This window comes from Callorhinchus milii, unplaced genomic scaffold (assembly GCF_018977255.1).
Source record: "Callorhinchus milii isolate IMCB2004 unplaced genomic scaffold, IMCB_Cmil_1.0 Scaffold16, whole genome shotgun sequence".
Taxonomy (NCBI): Eukaryota; Metazoa; Chordata; class Chondrichthyes; order Chimaeriformes; family Callorhinchidae; genus Callorhinchus; species Callorhinchus milii.
In genome coordinates, this window is record NW_024704757.1 from 9,738,709 (window position 1) to 9,763,731 (window position 25,023).

Genomic DNA, 25,023 nt, shown 5'->3' on the forward strand with positions numbered 1-25,023 from the left:
TTTATAGATGTTCTGTATTTACCACAAGCTCACTCTTTGTTTACAAGTGCAATGGAAATCACGTTGAAAATCTATCACTACACACATTATGTTGTCATGACAAAAATTGCTCTAATCCTTTGTCAAACAAAATCCCAGTGACTTTCTCATTTCTTTGTCAGAGATGTTGTGATTATCAAGGTGATTGGCATTGTGGATTTACTGTTCACCGAAACGTTCCTCTTCGGTGAGGGCAAACGGTTCAAAGAGGCTTCAGACACTGAGAATTGGCATCCAACTTTCTGAGGTCAGGTCCAACTTGGATTAGATCCAGAGTGCAGTTCCCTCTCCTCAACTCCGACGATGTGTTTGAGTGGATCCTCAGAAGATCACTTTCTGCCCTACCCAGAGTGGCATTTCCATTTCCCACACAAGCCTCCCTGTGGTCCTTCTAGGGGGAAAACGACCATTGTGTTGAAGGACGGTAACTTTATGCTGGAAGTCTTACACCCACCAGCTTACCTTAAACCCATTTCACACAGGCAGCCAGCAGACAGATGAGACTCTCAACCCCTGAAGCTAGCCTGTACCAAATACCAGGGTTCTATGAACAACTTGCCCACACCAAAGAGGAATGCTTCAGTGGAGACTAAATCCAGCTCTCTTTCCCCCTCCTTCCCATTACTGCATGTTACAAACCCAGGAGCTGTGGTCTCTGAGGTTGCTGGGAGTACTATGTATCTACTGTCTATTTTCAGACAAATTTCCGCTCTCCCCAATGCTCTTCTATATTTAATCAACAAATGCTTGGTCTCTTTCATCTTCTGCTGTCATTCAGCTGCAGATGTTGCACATTATGAGATGACAGGTTACTGCACTAATGTCAAGCTCCCCATACTGTGGGCTTGTTTGGAGTCATTTGATTTGTGTGAATGTTTCTTTTTTCAAGTGCATACTTTGCATATTTGGTTTGTGACAAATCATAACAAGATTTAATTGATTTTATTATTTTTTTTAAAAAGAAAACATTCATTTCGGAGAAGTAACCCACAATAGCAGCTCAGTCTAAAAGTGACTGAATGAATGTCTGTCTGGGTTATTGTGAACGGTTAGGCTGGTCAGCCAATTCATAGAATCATAGAATTATACAGCACAGAAGGAGGCCATTTGGCCCATCGTGTCTGTGCCGACTCTTTGAAGAGAGCTATCCAAATCAATCCCACTCCCCCGCTCTCTCCCCATAGCCCTGCAAACTTTTCCTCCCCAAATAATTATCTATTTGTGCTTCAAAAATCCAATTCAATAACAGTAGACTTGTTTTACGTGGCTTTGGTATCTCATTAAGGCCAGATACAGCACGGGTTAGATACAGAGTAAAGTTCCCAATACACTGTCCCGTCCAGCAAACCTAGGCCATGTATGGTCACCCATCCTCGGAGAGCCTGTTGTCAGAGTTAATAGTGAACGCTTTATTTGGCAAATATGAATACTTGAGATGTTTGAAGCTTTGAATCACAAGCTGTAACATGCTGTTCCGTGAGCGCTGCAGATCTGGGGAAGGGCAGGTGCAGACTTGGCTCACAGCCTGAATTTTTCATGCTGCGTTTTGTGCTGCATGTGTGCCAATGAATTGCTGCGGGTTCTGAAGACATGCAGTGAAACCGGGCTTGAGAAGGCACCAACATCCCCGTCGCTACCTCTGATATCGCTTTACGCCCCGGGGAAAGCCATTCACACCAGGCTCGCATTCCCCATTGTAACCAATGGACTGAATGACGTGTTAACATTATTAAGATCCTCGCTCTACATTCTGACCTCAGCATAAGCAGCTCCTCTTGATTGAATGGTACACGGAACCTAAAATATAAAACCAGATTCCCATTCCACAGCTTCCCTATCATTGGGTGAAACTTGGCTCGATTCAGAACTATAGACAGCAGCAAAACTGTTCGACAATTTGAATGGTTTTTATCTGTGCTTTTTTGGGAGTGCTTTTTAGTGGCGGTGACAGGGAGAGGGGGGAAGAAAGGAAAGAGGGGCAGAGTTATTATTGTGCTCAGCGGTTTAACATTCATATCTTTCTGGACTGCATACAGCCTTTGGCTGAATTACTGCTGCAATAGGCACCTGTTAATATGTTCCTTGAGCGTTTGTGTCGGTGAATAAGCTAAGTACAGGAATTGCTTTTCACTGGTAATAATAATAATCCTTGCATTGATATAGCGCTTTTCACAGCTTCTAGACGCCTCAAAGCGCTTCACAAAATATACTGTAACGTGAATTGACTGTATATTTGTGGACGAAACGCGGTAGCCAATTCCATGCAGCAGTGGCCCACAAACAGTTGTGGATTGAGTGACCAAATTCTTCTTCTTGTTTTTTTGAGGGATTATTATTCCCAGAAAAGCAATCCACCAATCCACTAACAACCAGGTTCCTACTTACTGCTAGGTAAACAGAGGCGTGTAGAGTAAGGAAACTTGCCCAACGTTTCGTCCTGCCGGGAATTGAATCCAGGTCTCTCGCTTGCGAGGTGAGTGCTCTAACCACTGAGCTACAGGACTCCATGAGTGTTATTCAACAACAACAACAAAATTACATTTGCATAGCGTCTTTCACGTCGAGAGGCATCCCAAGGCGCTGGACAATGAGTGTTTCGGACCCAAGGTTGGGGTCAGGATCGGGGAGAGTGGAGGACAGGGGTGGAAAGGAGAGAAATCAGTTTATCCTGTGCTGGGGGAGTGCTGGGTCCAGGCTGAGTGACATTCCTGATATATCAACATAACATGACTCAGGTTCTAGTTGCTAAGTCAATGGAAAGATGGGCTCTGCTAACCAGACCAATACCTTTTGATGACATCATTGGGCGACTGGAATAGACACCACTCACCTGTTGGTATGGTTGGGAACTTCCTGGTAACCAGCTCCTTCTTATCACAGACACTGTGCTGAGCCGAGCTTTGTTCCTTTGTAGTGTTGAAAAATCTGTGGGACCGCTGTCAGTGAGTTTGTGTCAAGGGATGGATAGTTGGGTTCAATGATGGCTTCTTTCAGACAGATGTTAAAATTGAATTCTGGCCTGCCTGCGGATGTAAAAGATCCAATGACACTATTCAGAAAGATGGGCAGTCCAGGCCCGCTGTCTTCCAGATAGCATTCGTCATTTACCTCATGGCTGTTTGTGGTATCTCAAGCGCTAAATAAATGCTGCATTAGTCTTCGAAAATAGCCACTACACTTGACATTAAATCTTTGTGAAGATGTTTCTATGTGATAAACGCCTATAAAAATACAAGTTCTTTCTAATTCAGCTGCTCTAAACATTTATCTTAGCTGTGTACATTCAGTTCAGCATTGCTTTTATGGGAAACCTATCGTGAGGAATGCTCAAAGCCAATATTACGGTTATCCCCATGTGTTGACTTTACTTATGATTTCCTGTCCAAATACTTAGCCATACACTGGCCCTTCCTGTGTAACCTTTACCAAAGCCCAATACAATGTTTTCTTACGAAATACATTTAAAAATTCTTGTGTGTTTTTGTTCCAGTGTGGGGAGAGCAGAGCTAAACAATACGTTTCAACATGTGCGGAAGATTAACAAGACTCCCAACTATATATTTTTTGGGTGTTTCCTTTACCTCACTATCAAATCAAGAGGTAGGAAAAGAAGTATGAATGCGACGTGGGTCATTTGGTGTTTTATCGGTTGGACTTAGAGGGCCAGATCAGTCAATTGGGGAAAGCTTTCCAATTAGCTCTTGTTAGCTCTGCAAGTGTAGGATGGTCCTAGCTGGACAAGCAGCAGTGAAGCTTGCCAGACAATGGCAAAAACTATGCACTTTTAGCTGGTTAGACTCTAGCAGTACCCCAAGGCACACTCTGGCATCCCCAATCCTTGACTATTGCCAGCCTTAGCTATTGCAAGCCTGTGCCTAATACTTTCCAGAATTAGGTAAGCAGGATGCATCCTTTTAGGGAGAGAGTGCTCATTCCAGTCCATTACACAAGAATTCCTATATGTAGGTGGTATGCATGGAACTCTGTTTGGTTTGTGGGTACTCTTGAGCATGGTGAAGGGTTTCTGCATGTGTCAGACACTCGGCTGAGCGAAAAAAAATTATAGATACGAAGTACAAAGTCGTATTATTTTTAAAAATTCTATATATTTATATGGTTTACTCTGGGCCAATCCTGATAGGTCATAATGTTCATTTCTGCCCATGCACATTCCTGATGTTCAGCATCATTAAAGTCACTCCAACCATAGTCTACACACAAATTACTTGAGAGGACTGGAGCGGACTCTGCTTTCAGTTCTCCAAATGTGGCTTACATTTCAGTCCAAGACAAAGGGAATTGTCCTTATAATCTGCTCCCTTCCAACGTCTGACAAAAGGTCTTTGACCTGAAACGTTTACTCATTTTTCCTCTCTCTGTGGATGCTGTCTGGTCTGCTGCGTATTCCCAGTGACTTCTGTGTTGATGAGGGAAATGAAAGATCATTTTCTTTAACAGCAGCGAGTATCCCCTGTCACATGAATTTTGGGGGAATCTCAAACAAATCGCAACCGAGAGCCCAATGACAAAACATTCAAGAAAAATAATTAAATTGACAGAAGAAGAAACACAAAAAAATCACTCACTCAGATTTTAACTACAGTGCTTGAAAGGAATATTCGACGGTTTAATGGTGTCCTACATTTCTGCCCCCCTCCCCCCCAACCACACCCCATAGCAAAGTAGCATTCCAACTCATAGGAGACTAGAGCAGCAACACCCTACAACATCTCTGGAGCCTTGATTATCATTTGCTCCAAATTTGAGATGAGGGCGAAGCTCGAAAAGTTGAAACATTTACCTGGAAGCCCATTAAAGTGCAGGCACTGAGAAGAACAGGATTGAGCTACAGGTAAATGATTATATCAAGCAGTGAAAGGATTACACATGGTGTCCATAAAATGCAAATTTTGTCCCAATGCGCAAGCTGTTGCACTGAGCCGAGAGAGAGAGAGCAAGCGGAATCGTGTAAGGCATTTAACACATGGTTAAGTGCTGGAAGAGCGGTACTTTAAATTGTTGTTTTATGTCTGAGCAACAACGAAAGCTCAAAGCACTTGGGTCATTTGTTCCAAAGAGTGAGCTTAATAACTGTATCGGATCGGCCTCTCCGCACCCCTGGGATGAGGTGGGCTCTTGTCTTCCTCAGGTATTGAATGAGCGAAGCCGACCCATTAAACGCTTGGACTGTTATGATCCCATCAAAAGTATTTCAACCTTTTTTAAACGCCTCATCGGTGTCCATTCAATAGTGAAGAACATTCTGTTAAAATTGCGAGTCGGAGGTATTCAAACCTAGTGAATGTTTCTCCACTTACTCCACTCGCCTTCATTCAGCTCCATTTGTTGTTGCCCTGCATTGAATATTGACTTTAACTCCAAACGATTGAGCTTCTGCTCCACAAGCCTGTGATAATAATAACAATAATAATCTTTATATTTGATATAGTGCCTTATCATGTCTTCAAGACGTCTCAACGCCTTTCACAGAGTATACTGTAAAATCAATTGACTGTATATTTTGTGGGCAAAACGCGGCAGCCAATTGCGCACAGCAGCGTCCCACAAACAGTCGTGGAATGAGGTGACCAATTTATTATGTGATCGATGTGTTGTGTAGAAATAGATAGAGACATTGGGCTTGGAGTGGGGTGGGAGGATGCGTGGAGTAAATCTGGTAAACCCCTGCACCTGATCACTGTCCAGTAGCTAATGCCTACCCTCGATTTGGAAGGATTTCAGGTGAGGACAGGATAAGATGAGCTCTGATGACTCCCGTGCTAACAGTGCACAAATAAGGCCAGAAACGTTGCTGGAATGCTTTGGAATGGGAAAGGAGATGGGGTGGGACAGGGTGAAATAGGGAGAGTAAGTGTGACTGAATTTGTTCTAAGCAGGAATGCCTAGCAAAGCCCTGGAGATCTAGACTGTCCTGAACCGTGCAAGCCAAACCTGTAACAAGCACGGTGGCACTAGCAAGGCGAGCAATGTACGAGACAGGCACTTAAATCATATGGAACTTTACTCCATATCTAATCTGGTCCCATTTCCTTGCATCACGCTGGGTTACATCTGCTCCCTGGTTTGATTAAGGTTTTATCCTGGTTTCAGGGCCTTGCAAGTTCATGCTTCGATGCATTTTGAGACCCACATTGAGAAGTCACTGGTGTTGCTGTCATTGTGCTGATTATTTTCATTTTGAATACACAAATGGTTGCAATACGTAACTGTGTCGGTCAGTGCTCCAACCATATATACAAGTTAATACAGAATGACCTGTTATATATATTTAAAAAACTCACATCCCTATTTTTAAGCAAATTTTCTAAGATGCATTGGTGTAAAGTTGCACTGGGTGCAGAACTGTACTTAAATGAAGCTTTCAAAATATCATTAGATATTGATTTTACTGCAGTTCGTACTGTAAGCATTATGCATACTATTGGAATACACTGAGTTAAACTGTAAAAATACACTACTTTAAATGCACAGTTGAGCCTCTTTGAGAACAAGATACTGTAAGATCATTTAAGCTTTAAATATCAGCTTATATAAAAATTTTGTCCTTTTATATTTTTCCAACCGTTTAACCTCTATAAGATCACTTTTTAACCAAATGCATTCAAGGTTTCAATCACCCTGAGTACTGAGTTTTTACGTCATTGGTAGGGCTGACAACCCAAAATCTAACACGAGTCTCCTGGGTTCCTTAGGAGTCCTGTAGCTCAGTGGTTAGAGCATTCGCCTGGCAAACGAGAGACCTGGATTCGATTCCCAGCAGGGCGAAAACCTGGGCAAGTTTCCTTACTCCACACGCCCAATAATAATCCCTCAAGAAAAAAAGCAATAATAAATTGGTCACTTCAATCCACGACTGTTTGTGGGACACTGCTGTATGCAATTGGCTGCTGGTTTCGCCCACAAAATATATAGTCAATTCACTTTACAATATATTCTGTGAAGCGTTTTGAGACATCTAGAAGACGTAAAAAGCGCTATATCAAATGCAAGGATTATTATTATTGCTGGATCTGACCTGGGAGTCCTGGATGGGACAGTGTAGGGTAAGTTTTACTGCATATCCCACGGTGTACCTGATCAGGGAGTGCTGAATGGGACACTGTACAGCAAGCTTTTCTCCATATGTAACTTGTGCTGCACCTCAGCAATGAGTGTTGGATGGGACAATGTAGATGGGGCTTTATTCTATGTCTGGCTTGTGATATACCTGACCTGGTATTGAATGTGTCAGTATAAAAGGGACATTACACTGAATCTACCTCCTGCTGTACCTGATCTGGGAGTCCTGGTGCTTATGGTAGAAAGTGAGCCTATTCCCAGCTCTCATTCTGATGATCAGAAACCGGTCCTGAACAAAGTTAGGCCACAAACACTGTATTTAAAACTTATCAGCAGATGATACGAGGACTCTCGCTGTGGCACGTGACCCGTTGTGCTCCTGTCTCCGAAGCAGATGTGCGAAGCCGTGTGGGAGGCAATAAATGAGAGATATGATGGGGAGAGACATATAGAAAGAACACTCCACTCGGCACTGTGGGACTCATTCACCAGCTGTTGTACACTGCGGCACTTTATCCTGCCCATGACATTTCATGTGTGACATTAGTTTGGAGTGAGCAGCCTGTACCCAGCTCACCGCTGCACCCCAGGTTAACGAAAGCATAAAGTCATCACTGTGAATCAGCACACATCCCATTAGAAGGATCACGAGGGATCAATGACAAGAGGCGATGATTCAGCCAGTCTTGATATCAGAACCACATGTGATTTTCCAGCATCACATTGTGATACACAAATGTTATGAGCTGCTGCAGAAAAACATTACGGTGCTCGTAAATCTCCTTGGGAATGAGTGGAATTAAATAATTAGCGTCTCACCAAATGCTGGATGTCGCATCATCTAAGCTTTCCACTTTTTCTGAAGAGGTCTTATTTTTGCAAATACAATTAAAACAAAGTAGAATTTGAAATGTGCATAGAATGGTGGGGGTGGGGTATGGGGAGTGATGCAGTGATACATTATTGCTGTGCAAGCGTCCCACAACATGAAGGAGACGGTTTGCACAGTGCAGGATGTTACAGAGACACTGGGACAAATGCACCCATTAGTGGAGAAACAATTAGATCAACTGTTACAAGTTTGCAGGGCTATGGGGAGAGCGCGGGGGGAATGGGATTGAATTGGATCGCTCTTTGAAAAGAGCCGGCACAGACACAATGGGCCGAATGGCCTCCTTCTGTATGATTCTATGTTCATCTTGTATCTGGACTCTTTTAATAAGCGTCCGGGCACTCGAGCGAGAAGCTCCGTGATGACTGGTATTTAAACACGATCATTTGTGACATCATTTGTGGGGTGTATTCCCCACAGGCTTGATTGGACCTGAAGCCAGAAATCTATCTCTACTGAAGAACCTTCAGCTGAGATATTAACTGGACTCCATCTCGTACCTGACCTCTTGGGAAGAGTGGAGCCGGGAATGATTTACTAGTTATAGTGGCGGGGGAGATGGTTACATTGGGGTGGGGGGGGCGCGGGGGGGGGCGAGGGTTACATTGGTGGTGGGGTGGTGGCGAGGGTTGCAGGGTGGGGGATGGGGCTCAGCTCTACTGCCTCCTCACCCCTCTATGTTTGACAAGCTGCCAACAATCACTGTGTAAATTCACGCAACACAATGGCCAAGGGAAGTGGCTGTGAAGGGAACCAGGCTGCGGTGAAAGCTTTCCCAGCGCAGAATCGGGGAAACTAGAAGAGAAAGTCAGTTTTGTAAAAACTTATTAGCATAATTCATTAACATGTTCTCCCTAATGACGTAATTAAGTTTGCCTTGTTTCATATAAATCAGAACACTGGGAGTTATAGAAGCTGTTTTCTAATCAGTCTGTGTACATGTGTAAAGCAACTGCCTTTAGTGCACTTCTTAACCCTTTGGGTGCCAGACGGTGTGGCGAAACGAGACTGTCTGGGTCAAGAGGAGTTCTACATTTTCAGCTCATGTACAGCATTGCTGACAGTAACACAAATCATACAGTAATGAAGCTATTCAAACATTGGGAATAGTTATAATACTGTAACATTAACCTTAAACCCTATAAGGAGAGGTGTCATCCTTGCTCAGATGATCGCATTCTTGCCTCTGAGTCAAAAAGCTGTGGGTTCAAGCCCCACTTGAATGCAATGCTGGGTGTACACTGCTTTGTTGGAGAGGCCGTCCTTCGGAAAATACGTTGAACTGAGGTCCTGTCTTCATAACGCATTCATAACATCCAGGCTGAACTACACAAACTCCCTGCTTGTCGGCCTCCCCAACTCCTCCTTACACAGGCTGCAGATCATCCAGAGCTCTGCAGCCCGTGTCATCTCCCGTACCAACCTCCGTGACCCTATCATCCCCATCCTCAGCTGACTCCACTGCCTTCCCATCACCAAGAGGGTACAGTTCAAGATCCTGGTCTTCACCTTCAAAACCCTCCATGGCCTTCCTCCCACTACCTCTGCGAACTTCTAAGCCCCTACTAACCTGCCCGCTCCCTCCGCTCAGCGGGTTCTGGCCTGCTTCACATTCCCCGCCTCACCCGCCCCACCATTGGTGGGTGGGCCTTCAGCCATTCTGCCCCCACTCTCTGGAACTCCATCCCACAGTCCCTCCGTCTCACCCCCTCCCTTGCCTCCTGCAAGACCGGTCTCAAGACCCTCCTCTTCGACCGTGCCTTCGGTCACCCTCATTCCCCCCCCGCCCTCCACCTCCCCGATCCCAGTGGTCATTCACTTCATGGCTCTTTGTGGATACATTGCTGAATAATAGTAATAATCCTTGCATTTGAAATAGCATCAGAAGGATGTCTCAAAGGGCTTCACAGAATTTACTGTGAAATTGAGTGATTGTGTATTTGTAGGAAAATGCGGCAGCGCAGTAAGTTGTTGTAAACTACTTGAAGAAATACAAGAAGGCATTTTTAGATATGAACAAAATAATTATGACCTTCTCTGCTTCCGATGTCCCTTCTCTTGTGTTCTCAGCTCTCTGTTATTCATTTTTGAAAAGTTACATTTTTACTTCTTCCTGATCTTATATTTCTAACCATTTCTTTTCCTTTTTAAAACAGTAACTTTCACACCATCCACCTTAGCTTAGACTCAGGGCTATTTCCATTGGTTTCTGTTTGTGCTCTGGAAGATGAAGCTTCTGAGTTCTCAGTGAAGAGTCTTTAAGATTAATCTGTGACCCGGAGGTAGAGAGAGAGAGAGCAAAAGAGAGAACACACGATCTTTTAAATGATCTTTTGATCTCCTTGATCTTTTAAACTGAAGCTTGGGGTTGACTTTGGGATTCGATTTTGACTTGGAAAGGATGAACTTGCAATATTTTTATTCACACCAAAATGCCTCAAAGCACTTCACAAGCAAGTGTACTTCAACTGTTTTTGTAGATATATGCGATAATCATTTGATGAACAGGAAGGTTCCCACAAACTGTGGGTTGCGTGAAGCATTTTATCCAGAGGATTGTTGGCCAGGACACCAGGCCAAGCTCACTTCCCTTTTCGAAAAGTGTCATGGAACTGTTCACGTCTATCTTACAACTTTGCCAAAAGTTGGCACCTCACTGAACTGGAATGTTAACCTCGACTCAGAAAAAGAGTGGAGAAAGATTGGGAAAGAAAGAGTGATCATTTAGAGAAAGATAAAATGCAGACACCATGAACACCGTACGTCCATCCCATCCATTGGTGTTCTCGGCGACAGTTTAGTCAGGAGACGTCGTTCTTACCCAGAGTTGCTGATACTAACGTACTTTTAAACAAGCAGAGTCCGTTGCGTTGTTACCGATCAGATCTTCCGTGGGCTAAGCCATTGTTTCAAAGAGGGGTGTACTGCGGCGGGGGAACGAGGGAGCAGATAGGGTTTAAACCAATTGAGGCTCCATCGCAGCCCGAGATGCCTGTGATGGCTGATAGGATAGAGTTACGCTGATTAGTATTCTGGCCCTGTCTCTGCAGCCAGGAGTTAGCCAAGCTTATTGCCTGGCAACACAATTTAAAGTACAACAGAGGAACTGGCCCTGCGAGGAGCAGAGCAAGCACGCTGTGCTCCGTTATACAAAGCAAGTAGTTTATGGCAGGTGACAACTCTCCTCCGAGACACAAACTGCAGGAAAAGTACAAGATATGAGAGGAGACTGGCTGGCAACTGTATTGCCGTAGAAGAATTCTCTCGCCAGCGACAGGACCCATTGCAACTAAGAACGGGTATTCCTGCTTTCTTTGTGCAGAGGTATGTGTGTGTGTGTGTGTATGTGTGTGAGTCGCTACTCAAAGCTCGCTTGTTCCAAGCGCAGAGAAAAACAAAACTGTGGCGCTTTGTAACGAAGCTGATCTGAGGTTTTGAAAAGCTCACCGAAAAGGGTTGTTTCGAGCACAGTGTGTGTGCTCAAAGTCTCCGCGACTCCGTGACTGGTTTTATTCTGAGGCTGAATAGACGAAAGAGATTTTACTCGAGCTGTCTCTCTCTCGCGCTCTCTCTCTTCCCCCCCTTCTTCCCTCCTCACTGATCGACGTTAGAACGCTAAATTTCCGATGCCTTTCAGATCTCCCCTCCCCCCCACTCCCGACTCTTGCCTTCAGGAAATGTAGGCAACTGAAGAATACCCCTTGGTGAATAACTGTAGAGGGTTACACGATGGAGAGCTGCGGTTTATGAAATAGATTAAGCAGTTTAGTACATCTCATGTACGCCCATTAAGAGGTGATAACACTGTATTTCGCAAGAGAGGTTCCAGAATTTCACAGTGACATGGTTGCAGGACTGGTATGTGGGTGCTCTACAAGTCAAATACTGGCTCCTTCATCCACAGTGCAACCTGCTACAACAGGTCCACTCTGGTTCACAGAATCCGTGGGAAAGATCGGAACACAAGTCGTATGAGTTAACAGAAGAGAGTGAGCTTCCCATTCTTACCCAGTGGACCTTGCCTAAGTGTAGGTGTCAGCAGGGACGTGAGAGCCAGACCCCAACATTATTACTGATATTACTGACCACCACTGACCAGCCTGTGGTCGCAAGAGCTGTGGGAAGGGGGGACTCGGGGGGGGGATAAATTCCTGTTGAAAAACCTTTCCTAAACAACAAATTTATTAGATTTTGTTTCAGCTGTGTATTTGCCTGCAATGCTCCACTAAAAATTTTTTTTTGCGATAAGTGCAATTAGATATTAAGTGGGCGAGAAAACTCTATTACAAAGTAAAGAACGATTGGTTGTTTATGAAAAATATACCAGTAAGCCCAGCAGATTCTGATTCAGTGTAATAATCATTGCATTTGATACAGCGCCTTGTCATGTAATTGAGATGTTTCAGAACGTTTCACAGGATATTCAGTAAAGTGAATTGATTGACTGTGTATTTGTGGGCAGCCAATTTGCCCACAGCGACGTCCTACAAACAGCCATGGAGCGAGTGAGCAATTTTGTTTGGGGGATTGTTGGCCAGGACACTGTGACACTGTGACAATGCAACAACCCCCGGGAATGCATTGGAGGGTCAGCTTAGGCTATTTGATTTCAAGTTCCGACATGGGGCGTGAACCCACAACCTTCTGAACCCAGAGGCGAGAGCGCAAGCACCGCACCAGGCTGACGCACAGCCAAGAAGAGGGTGCTCCGGAGATCATGATACGGTCAAGTTTGATCTTATCCTGAAAGATAAGAGCACAGATTAGACTGAGGTGCATGACATGAGGAAATGCAAGGTAAAGAGATATGAGAAAAGCTTGGAGGTGATTAAGTGGGAAAAAGAACAAGAACAGTCAAATCAAGAGAAAATGGAATTCTTTCAAGACCACGTTTAGCGGTGGCAAGAAAATGCATTTGTCGGAATAAAATGAGGGAACTAACAAAGCGTGGGAATGCACACTAACTCAGTAAGAAGGTCAACATTTACCTAACATACAAACAGAAATAATAGGTTTTAAGATGAGTAAAGGTTAAAACAAGTCAAAAATAGCGAAAAGTTTAGAGACAGAGTGAATAGAGGGAAAGAAACATGAGATACTGTAACATTATTCTAAATTGTATTCCATGTGTTCGGATTAATACAGCAATGAAGCTACCCTTATACCTGAGTGGCTTTTACTCAGTGTAATATTGGAGGTTTTCACTGTCATAGTGTGAGCTAAATCCCCAGGGACAGAAGTTGACATAGATCTGATGGCAATCAAAGTGCTAATGCCAATCAGTCCAAGATAATATGTGTTGGAACCCAAGACCAGTAATAGCTCGTACACTTGACGGTAATTATCTGGGAAATGCTTTGCGATGTTGCGATGTGAAAAAGGACTATAAAAATGCAAATTCTTTTTTGCACATTGAAAGGAGGACTGTTTGCAAAGGTGGAGAAGCAAAGTGTTGGATGCGATTATTGCTCACTCACGGAAAGATTCCAGTTAATATGAAGCTGCTATCAACAATCAAATTCTAAATAGCATCTTTATAGCCTTTGACTGTAAGCCAAAAGATGTTATTCTAACTTTGCACAAAACTATACTCTGTATTGCCACTGTGCTGAAGAGTATAATTTTGGGCTCTCTACCTTTAACAGGTTGTCGAAGCATTAAAGATCTTTCACAGCAGACAACACGAATAATTACAGGATTTGGACTCACAAGCTATAAGGAGAAGTTCTCAGATCTGAACTTACATTCATTGAAATAAAGCTAATAATAACCCTTGCATTTGATACATCACCTTATCACATCATCAAGACAACTCACAGCGCTTCACAGGTTTTTACTGTAAAATGCAGTATTTATGTATTCGTGGACAAATGCAGCAGCAGTATTCCACAAACAGTTATTGATGTGAGTGATCAATTTTATTTGAGGGATTGTTAGTGTTAGCCAAGACACGAGGAGAATCTCTTTCTCTTTTTGAATCATGCCAAGGGATCTTTAACATCCACTTAACTAGGTAGACGGGGCTTTTAACATCTCATCCAAAAGATGGCAGCTCTAACTGCAGCCCAGCACTGCATTGGAGTGTTGGCCCAGACTTAATTTATGGGCCTTGAACCCACAACCTTCTGACTCTGAGCTGGAAGTGCAAATCATTGACAATGCGATTGCTAATATTATTTTACTGTTTTTTAAAAGAAAATCTTTATGTCAAGCATTGATCCGGTATTGTGTCCAGATTTCTCTTTGAGATTAGGTTTAAGTCAGTAGACAGAAGCAACTGTTTCCAGGGATAGATTCTCCCCTTACATTCCCAAAGGAGTTGGCATAAAGGCTGCAGGGGAAATAGACCATACCACACCGCTGCCTTTATCGCTGGGCTCAATGCCTCCTCGTCAGTTTAGTATGATTGTGTAGTGACCAGCTGTGTTTCTCCTTTTTCTTTCAGAGTCTGGGCTCAGTGGACAAGAAAGATTCACAGCAGAAAAGGTAAGAAAAGGAAACAAGAGCCAATGTGTGGTTGCCTTCTCTGCCTTTAAACGGTCAGGAACAAGAGTTGTCAACACTCATTCTGTTTTGCACCATACTGTATTGGTGCCACCATTGGGAGATACTTTGAAGGATTCAGGGTATTGATGTTGCATTTTACTGAGTATTGGTTGACTAAAGCCGAGGGCTTCCCTCTAAGGGGGAAAGAGTTACTCTCTGAGCTCTCGTCTACTCCTCCTGAATATCACTGTAAGAAAGTAACGGGAAGTGTCCTGAAGACTGCAAGTTTGGGGAATCATTGAAATCATAAAAATCATTTGAGAGTGTTTTTGGATGGTAGATGGGGCTGTAGGAACTTAAGCAAAATGCCACAATGTAGTAGTGGAAGTGCTCAATTCTCTCAGGCCATCCACACAAGCCAGTTATGATTTTTGGTCATATTTTATCTGTGATCCACCAGGGATAGACCTGTCAGTGATATAATGCCAACAAAGAATGCCAACAACTGCTTGACAAGTGTACTTGGAGCTCAGGGTTTGGTTTAAGACAAGACGCCAGGAAGCATTTCTTTGCACCGAAAGTAATAAACAAATGGACCAAGGTTGCTGAAACCAGGATGCTGAATTTATTTAAGAAACTAATGGGATCCTCTACGAGATGAGATTAAATAGGCCAGGGGGGCTTCTTCATCCGAACGCCATTTGTAATTTTATGAACCTTTCCTAGTAGCTGGAAGAAATATTGTTGTTTGTCTCCCATGAGCAATAATATCCTTTTGCTAAAATTAGATGAACGGAATAGCAAGCAGGATTCTTTCTCCCGAGTATTCTTTACCTGCTGTTGGCAGCATCATGCAGAACATCTCATAATTAGTTTTACAGTGAGAGTGCCAGCTCCAAGCTCGTTTACCGTGCCTCCTATTATCTCCCTGATCCTGCCGCGCTGGGCTTGCAGCTCTCTGTGTGCCATCATTGCTTTATGCCTACCAATTTCCTAAGACGGCTTTCAAGTGCGTCATTGAACCAGATAAAACAATTCCTTTGAGTTTAGCTGCAAACAAATTAAACAGATTGAAACAGGACGGAACCATTCGGAATTGCATTTTGGCTTCTACAACGTTCCTTGGTGTACTCCATTACAGGAGCTATTGGAGAAATGAAGGCGGCCCTTTGAACCCGCAATTCAGAATGATGCTCCTCTGTATGGCTTGCTGCTAGACAGCACTACATCCTTTCAAATACAGCCCAATGACTCTAATGGCAGGCATTACTCCCTCTCACTCAGTCACTCCCTAAAGTCATTATTCCGTGACGTGCAACCATAAATTCCTGATATGTGACAGTATTCTGATAATAATAAAATAATCTTTGCATTTGATGTAGTGCCTTATCACGTTTTCGAGATGTCTCAAAGTGCTTCACAGAATATACTGTGTATTTTGTGAGTGAAACGCAGCAGCCAATTCCGCACAGCAGTGTCCCACAAACAGTCTGGATTGAATGAACACATTATTATTTATTTATTTATGTTTTGAAGGGATGATGGTCAAGGGTTTACTTTCACAGGGATCCTGAATATGAGAGTTGGTGGGGTCTGAGACCAAATGTCTCTTTGCAGGGAGTACCTCTTTTTATTGCTGCTCTAACTGCTCTGTGCGGTGCCTTTTAAAGATTTCATTGCGTCCTCTTTAATGGATCCAAGGAGTGAGACTCCATCATTAAAGAGGGACTTGAACAAGAGTCTATCCCTTTTGCAGGAGGATCCTGACAACTCGCCTCTTTGGTTAAAAGGATCTCTAAAGGAAGAGTATCTGTAAAAGTGTTTGGATATGGGGATTTCTTCTGTCTGTTAATTTCTGAATTGTTTGCTCTGTGTGGAGTTCTGAGCCTGAGTAGGGCAAACTCGTTCATTAATAAAACAAGCCATTTTCACTAGCAATGAAATGATTACAGAAATGAATTATGCACAAAGGTGAGGCCGTGTGGTGTTCATTTGGGGACATTCTCTTGACGTGAAGAAGGTTATACAAATGAAAATTTTTATTGTATTGTTTGGGAGAAGCGTCAAAATGTGTTTAAGCAGAGAGTGTCGAAGGAAGTGCTTTGTGGGGAATGTATGTGAAGCTGTTATACAGTCAGAGATCGTGTTGGACATTTATCCGCCTGTTGCAGAGCTTTCACAGGCCACATGATAAACTGCACTCAGACAGTACAGTGCTCTGGTCAGCCTGCACTTTGAATACTGAATGGACCTCTGGCCACCAGAGCAATAATACTAATATTAATAATATCAATGAGCCTTGTATTTGATAGAACACCTCATGCAATTGGCTTCCCCACCACCCACCCCACCCCCCACCCTCAGTTAGGGAGGCCAATTTAGCCCCTATGAGATCAGCTAACGCAGCATAAAAACTTTTAACACTTTAACACAGGGGAATCCTCCTGGTTGCTTCCCTTTACTGCCAAGACATCTCTTGCTTAAGCTGCTGCTAAGCCCTGGCTGAGGTATCTGAGGGTGTCTGATGCCCATGGAATTGTACTCCGGCACGAGTCACTGCCTTCAGGAAAGGAGGGGAGAAGAGGTGAGAAAATTGGCAGAGAAAAAGCAGTGGTTAATTTCCAAGCCAAAGAAGGAACCCCCCACACTGGAAATGATGACAGCCTTTCATAGCTGAGTGAGTCGTCTGTCACCACCTTTCAGCTCCAGAAAGGGCCTCTTTTTGCCAGGAACTTGTGGCTTGCCAGCCAGAAATCTCTGACAACAGCACTCATTCATTTCTTTTATTGAGAATCCCAGGTGAGAATCCCAAGGCCCCCGAGCGTAGGACACGACCGAGTAGGAGAGAAGATGAGATGAAACAAGCCATGATCAGGTAACCTGAAGCTTAGCTCTTAAAAAACCTGCAGATCGCAGGATGAAGGGAAGATTGAGGAAAGGCTGAGGTTCTGGACGATTGATGTCCTAAGGAAAAAAAAAGTCGATGTGACGAATTGTGATTTCAACGTAGAGGAGAAGAAGCACATGAGCGATGATGGGTTTGCAGCTTGGCAGAAACCAGAGTGGAAAGCTCGCAATAGTACAAACTCGAGAAAGATGGGAAAGGGTGCGACTGAGAGAGAAAGAGAGGGTTGAGAGACGGAACAGTAAACACATGATATTGTCTTGTATCCGAAAGTCACAGACTCCCTTCACTCTTCAAAACCGAACAAATTGATTTTTTTTCCCCCCCAAAGACTTAAACTTTGATCAAGCACTGTTAAGGTGTTGTTGTGTGTTGTGTATCTGTTGAAAGGGAAATCTTACACAGGGACAGTACGAATGGGACTGTGAGCTTGTGCAAGTGCCGCAACCTGGACATCTGGATGGAGTTAAAACTGAGTTTTCCCACAGGCTTTTTACAAATTTTGCTGTAAAAATAAAAGGGATATCCATTTCAAACCACACTCTGAGCTGTTTAATGGGTTTCCGAGCAGCTCTCCTGTACATTGATCTGGACCGAACGCTCTCACTCTTGCTCGCGCTCTCTCACACTCAGTGTTGACAGGCCACCTTGTCTCCCTTGAGCCGTCCGTGGCTCTCACAGGTTGTTATGTTCTGCACAGCAGGAGGAGAGTGCGGGCAGTAGAATAAACACAGTCACAAATAGCACTAGTTGGGTGTTTTCTGGAGCTCCAACGATGGCCCAGTGGGTATCCATTGCTGTACAAGCTGAACCAGGCAGGTCATGGGTTCGAATCCCACCACTGTGCCTAGTTAGCTGATCTCAGTCACGACAAGAGTAAGGGATACAATTGGCTTAAGGTCTGTGAGTCAGGTAGAGGAAAATCAGCCAGCGTACCCTACCCAATCGCTATCCACAGACCCCCTTTCACCTCTTCCCCCCCACACCCCCTCCACCCGACTTTGAAAGTGTGTGTGTGGCCATCAGGTGAGAACATGATCAGTCTTGGGTGTGAGGTCCCCTGTGGTTTAATAGAGAGCTAACACTCAGCTCAGTGTCACAGCTCGCAGATAAACAATGGACAGTTGAGTGAGGACACCTGTGGATCCGTACCCTACTGGAAGGAAAAAAGTAGCCAAACACCTTCAGGAGGTGATGGAAGAACATTTGAGGAGATCATATTCAGTTTGGCATAAAAGGTATTTCTTTTCCCCCTCTCACCTTTTTTTGTCACTGTTAGTGAATCCAACTAATATTAAATGAGTCCAACTCCCTGACCTCATTTGACGTATGGTAAACCTTGTGTGGGAAGTTGATGGGATGACAGCTGATGTTGTTTTCGTCTTCCCAGCAGGAGGCAGCTTGGTTAGAGATCCTCTCTCCCAGACTGACTCTGACAGATCTGTCCAGACGCACACTCTGAGCTGTTTAATGGGTTTCCGAGCAGCTCTTGGTTAGCACAGTTGGCTTTCTATGAAGGTGGTAGGAAAAGAAACAAAGGTCTTTAAAAGTGAGCCATCTCCACAAGCCCACAAAAGTAAAACATCACTGCCCTTTGCCCACCAGACAGCAGTGAGTGCCGACTGGTCCTTGGAATCTGCAGTTTCTGCTTGTATATTCTGAGCTCCTACAGCTCCCTGCTGAAGAGGGTGACAAAGATGTTGGTGGGATGAGCTATGAGGTACAATTCAATAAGCTAGGGCTCTTTAGTCATAGAGAGTTCTGAGAGGGGACTTTGTAAGACGCTACTGAAGATAGAGAATATAAACTTAGAACAATACTTTCAGATATTCCAAGGATGCAGCAGATGGTATAAATTCAGGCTTGTGAAGGATGATTTTAGGTTAGCCACTTGGAAGTATTTCTTTACACTTAGGAAAATCAATAGCTGGAACTGGTACCTCGGGGGTTAAATCAGGCCAGAGTGCTTGGACTCATTTAAGAAACAGCTTGATGCTCCAATGGAAAGACAGTAGCGTGGATATTCTGGAAGAATGAGATCAAATGGATGAAAGGACATCCTTCATCCTTACCGATCTTGTGAAAGACATTTATTATTGATCTAACGCATCCTGCAATCAGTATCAGTTTTGTTACTGTTCAGGGGGTTTCTCAGTTAATTAGGCCACGATCTCACGGCTATTTGTGGGACTTTTCTGCATCCTCAAAGAAAGGCAGGCACTGCACTCGTCAATAATTACTGCAAACCGCTTTAACGTATATAAAAATGGAAGTTCTTTGAACATAAATACGGAGGACACAATATGAAAATGATACATTTCAAGTACTTTACTGTGCTCCCCTCTGTTATTCCCTTCGCTTTCTCTTCTTTTATTTTACCTATAACATTATTATACTATTTTCTGCTTTTTTTAAAAAAAAATAGGTTGTACTGTCTTCCAGCTCATTTTCTCTGTTTTGGAAGATGTGAACAGTTTTTTTTTAAAAAAAGCAAAGTGTTTTTCTTGGCTGTAACAGGGTTTAACAGGACAGTGTTTGGAGCCAGTGACTCTAGGGTGAAGTCTCACCCTGGGTGCCTTGGTCAGGGAAGCTCAGCTGTGAATGGGGATCGCTGGCCGTTACAGCTCTGACCCGGCTGAATGGAGGCTCTGTCACCGTGAGTGACAGGAGCCGCCGACCGTTCTGTTTACCGAGAGGCGATCTGTGTTCACAGTGTTTGCCTGTGTGAGGGGAGCAATGTATGTGCGAGGAACTTTGAACCAATTTAATTGGCTGAGCTTACACTGAACGCAGTAGTTTCCCTCTAGCTCTGGAGGTTTGCTCTGCACTAAGCTCACCTCTGCACTCCAGCTGGTGCAGTGATAGGCACCCTCTAAGATTGTGATGAAGTCCTGTAGTGCATTGGTCGCCTCGCAAGCGAGAGGACCCAGGTTCAATTCTCGGGCAGGGAGAAACCTTAGGCAAGTTTCCTTACTCCCCACACTTCTGTTTAGCCAGCAGTAAGTAGGAACTTGGTTTTTAGTTGATTCATCCATGACATTGTGGGACACTGGTGTGTGCAATGGGCTGGCGTGTTTTGCCCACAAAACATAGTCAATTTAGTCATGTCTCAATGACGTGATAAGGCGCTATATAAAATGCAAGGATTATTATTCATTCTTCTTTGATGCTTACAAATCCAGTCATGACACTTGACGGTGATTTCCTGTGAACCTCTTTGAGGCAGGTGCTTTATCAACTGCAAGGATTCGAATTATGTGAGAGAAATCCTGGATTCCTTCTGCTCAGCAGATTCTCAGATAAAGCTTCTATTTTTGCCTTGCACCTTCTCTTCCTCCCATCAAAACCTTCTGAAAATCTATCTATCTGATTATGGTTTTGGTCAACAGCCTCAAACTCTTATTTCCTTTCTTCCTGCTTTTGATCCTCATTATCTTTGTAAAGACACTATAATGAAAGGCCCAACAGCGGAAAACTTAACGTCTGCACTACTTGGGACAAATAAACTCATTGTGGATAAGTAAGCAGTGTGAATAAGTGCACACCTTGCAATACAAATTGGCTTCAGCACCAACATTTTTCCCTTCAGGAGTTATACTCTCACTGTATTATCACATTGTTCGCTCTTCTCTCTCTACCTTTCTCATATGGGCTCTACCTATCTTTCTCTCGCTGAATCTCAATAACTTTCTCTATATATAATCCCTCAAGAAAAACCCCCAATAATAATTCGGTCACTCAATCCACGACTGTTTGTGGGACCCTGCTATGTGCAATTGGCTGCTGCATTTCGCCCACAAAATATACGGTCAATTCACTTTTTTCAGTATTTTCTGTGAAGCGCTTTGAGACGTCTGGAAGACGTGAAAAGCTCTATATCAAATGCAAGGATTATTATTATTAAATCTATATTTATATATCTCTGCCTATTTCTTTATCTACCTTGGATAAAAATAAACTGTATAAAGGCTTACTTCTGCTACAGCAAAAAAATCTGTTTGTGTGAAGTTGTGCACTTGTGTGTGAGGTTACTAAGAGGGCAAAAATCGTGTTCAGATCACACCTGAAGACCTTCCTGTTCATTCGTGTCTAGGGTCAACTCCCCTTTCTCCCCAGCTCTGCCACTGTTAAGCACTCGAACATGACCCAGCATGAAGGGGGCTATATCAATGCAACCTGCTGTTGTATTCACCGAGTATTTGAATGCGATCCAGCTATGTTCCTGGCCTCATGTTATATATCCATTTTCCAGTGGAAATGCTCTGTCTTTCGCATCCCTAACCCATGGTCTCTGAGACTAATTGAAGCCACAACCACTGCCTCAGCTGAGATCAACTCCTTTACCCGCTGGACCATCATGAAGCTGTTAGTCACTGATATGAGTGGAACCACACCATGATTAAGAGAATACGATCTGTCAAGTATCTCAGACCGACTAAATGGAATGTTTCCAGCCACTGGCGTGACAACATGTCAACATTATACAATGATATAAGTGACATTGATATACACTGATCTTTCTCACCCTGTCTGTGCAAATAGGATTAAAGGGGTTTCTTGGTGGTGAGAATTCTGAAATAAAATAGCATTTGTAATATTAAGTGAATTTAAGATCGGATCATAGGATCGTCTAGCCCTACCTATAATTTTGTATAATTGCCACTAAATGGGCAATTTTTCTCACTCACTCTCATTCCTCAATGATAGCAGGGGGAATGTCTCACCGAGCACAAGGGGTGTGCACAGTAATGCCTTGTTGGGCAAAGTAGAGGGAGATTTATTATACATTACCTGGGAGTGCTTTATTTTGACACTGGGTGCCCCAAATTGTAGTGTTCCATTCTGCAGTGCTGATATCTTTAACCCAGTGAGTACAAAACAGCAATAAAAATATTAATCTGAAAGTAGTAGTAGTACTAATCAGTAGTAATTAGACCGCAATCGGCTGTTCCCGAGTGGGGGAACAGCCAAGCTGAACTTGTGGCCTGATCCCCCACTGCCACTGTATGAGCATGCTACAGCATATAAACTTTGTAAATGCTTTCAATTGAACATGCTTTCATAATAATCCTTGCATTTGGCATAGCCCTTTATTACGTTGTCAAGACGTCTCAGAGTGCATCACAGGATTTTATTATGTTCTGTAGTGTACTGTGCTGTGTATTTTAGATGAAAGCAGCAGTTCACAGTGATGGCTCCCACAAACAGCCATGAAGTTAATGACCAATTTTATTTGGCGGATTGTTGGCCAGGACACCATGAGAAACTCCATTCTCTTTTTGAATAGTGTTGTGGGATCTTTAACGTCCTCCTGAACAGGCAGGCGAGACAGGACCTAAGTTTAATGCCTCATCCGAAGGACAGCACCTCTGATAATGGATTGCTTCCCCAGCATTGCACTGGAGTGTCGGCCTAGACAGTGAATTCAAAATCTGTTTCTCTGCTCATAAGACTACAATAATAATATGCATTGACATATCAAACTCCACACTCAGAATGCTGTCTTCTCCTCTAACTTGCTTTTTTCTCTCCTTCCTCCTCCTACACTCTCCAGGCTCTTAAAACTCAAACCTATCCGCTAACCACTACTTTATTTATCTTGTCTCCTCTTCCACTCATTTAACCCTTGTTGGTGTCCTACACTGTGTGCCTTGGTTCTTCACCCAATTTCCCAGTTAACAAATTAAGAACATTACAGTAAAGAGTTTGTTACGGAGAGAATTTTTGATTAACAGTCGGTGAGTAAGCTTAAAAAGTGTCTGTTACATGAGATGTCCCAGTACTTCAGAGAGCGCATGCAGAGAGCATGTTTATGGTGCCTCTGTTATGAAGGAGCCATGAGCAATGTTTCTTACACTGCAAGCTCTGCTATTGCAGTGTTACAAGGGAGATTTTTCTAGAGTAAAGGATCAAGCAAGAGATGGCCTGCTGGGCTTGCGTTTTATAATTGGTGAATGGTTTATAGACAGTGGCTGTGTGAGACCTATAAACAAGCTGTGATGCTCAGTGTCACGGAGAAGGTTTGATGGGGTGGCTGGATCAGTGTGGGGTAAATCATAAACCGCCTGTTTTGTTCTAAGGTTCCGGTGTATCAGAGAGTGTTCCGGTTGGAAGCTTCTATATCTTATTTTTATTGAGAAACCTCAAGTCAAGGGTCAAAGCCCAAAGTGCAGGAACCCACCAAGGTTGAAAAGAGCAGGAGGGGAGATGGGATAAATCAAGAAGTCATGGTTAGGTGACCTCAGACTTGGAGTTTTAAAGGCCGAAGGAAGGGAAGACTGAGGGAGGTGCAGAGTTCCACACCTGAGAAAGAATGGGTTTGAGAGGGAGACACAGCGATCAGCTTCGATTTCAACCCAGTGAGGACATAGGCTGTTTAGAAATCAAATCACGTGTCTCTAAAGTGTCAGCTTTTATTCACGGGATCTAATCTTCCTAAATACATATTTCGTGATTGCAGTCATGATTCACAGATTCAGTTGGATTACTACATCACATGTTCAATGAAATGTGTTGGGATTTATTGATTGATTGATTGATAGGTGCAGAGAGGCAGAGTGCCCCATCAGGCCGTACAAGTTACTTATCCAGATGAGTTAATTTGATGCCGGACTCTGGGTGAAAATCTGTCATTTGACATGACAGCAGGTTTCTGGTGGATGATGATTGACTAAGGAGGGAGGCAAAGGAGCAACCATCTGCTCGCGAGCAAAAGGCAAAGAATATATTGAGCAGAGAGTTAAGTCATGTTATTATCAGGCAGTTTGAGTGCCTGACATGGAGCTATTAGTGCCATGAATCTGTACTGAATCCCAGTGCATGAAGCAGCGAGCACAGAGGCAACACTTGAGAACATATTTTTTTAATAATATTGATAATCCTTGAATTTGTTCCAGCGCCTTTCACGTTGAAAGGTCTCAAAGTACATCACAAGATTTATTATAAACTGTAGTAACTGCATTTTGTAGGTGGGCCATATATCTATTGAAAATAGTGATAATTTTTGCATTTCTTATAGCACCTTTCACATCAGAAAGTCTGTAAAGTGCAGTGACTCTGTTTTATGGGCAAAGAAGTTTAGTGACTGTGTATGTTGGCAGCCAATTTACACACAGCAATGTCCCACTTTTTGCCACTTGAGGTTAAGACCTAATCAGGGTCTTCATGGTTATGAAGGGTTGTGATGGAGTAAATGGCAATGGATATTTTTCCACTGGTTGTTGAGACAGGAACAAGAGGACACAAATTTAAGATAGACACAGAAGAAATTAAAGGGAGGTTAGAACACATTCCTTTTCACAGAGGGTAATAATAAAGCAATAATAAAGGGCATGTGAAGCAAGTAGGAGACATGGCTGATTTAGAGAAAAAATGGTCTGTGCTCCCCTCACTGCACGGAATGTCTCTGAGTCACCTTCTCTTACCAATAATGATTTGGACCCAATCCTGGTGGATTTCGCTGATCTCACGAGCATGAAGCGGGCAGTGTGAGAGTTCAGTCGGTGAGTCAGATGTTAGATGTTAGATCTGCATTCTCTCCTGCGTTCGCTGCTCATACTGTCTGCAAGCTGCCTCATTAGACCTGGGAGAGCTGTTGGTAAATCGTACTGGCAGGTAGCTT

At 43.5% G+C, this 25,023-nt stretch overlaps 1 long non-coding RNA gene and 1 other non-coding gene across 2 annotated transcripts in view; both read left to right on the forward strand.

The window, feature by feature from the left end:
- The window catches only part of LOC103178852, a 133,311-nt gene that overhangs the window by 79,119 nt on the left and 29,169 nt on the right, over positions 1-25,023 (forward strand). The window contains exon 2 of the long non-coding RNA XR_006085536.1: positions 14,457-14,497. This is a non-coding gene — a long non-coding RNA (uncharacterized LOC103178852). The remainder of the gene's footprint in view (positions 1-14,456; positions 14,498-25,023) is intronic.
- Positions 6,754-6,825, forward strand: trnaa-ggc. The gene has a single exon. It is a non-coding gene; the product is annotated as a tRNA-Ala (tRNA).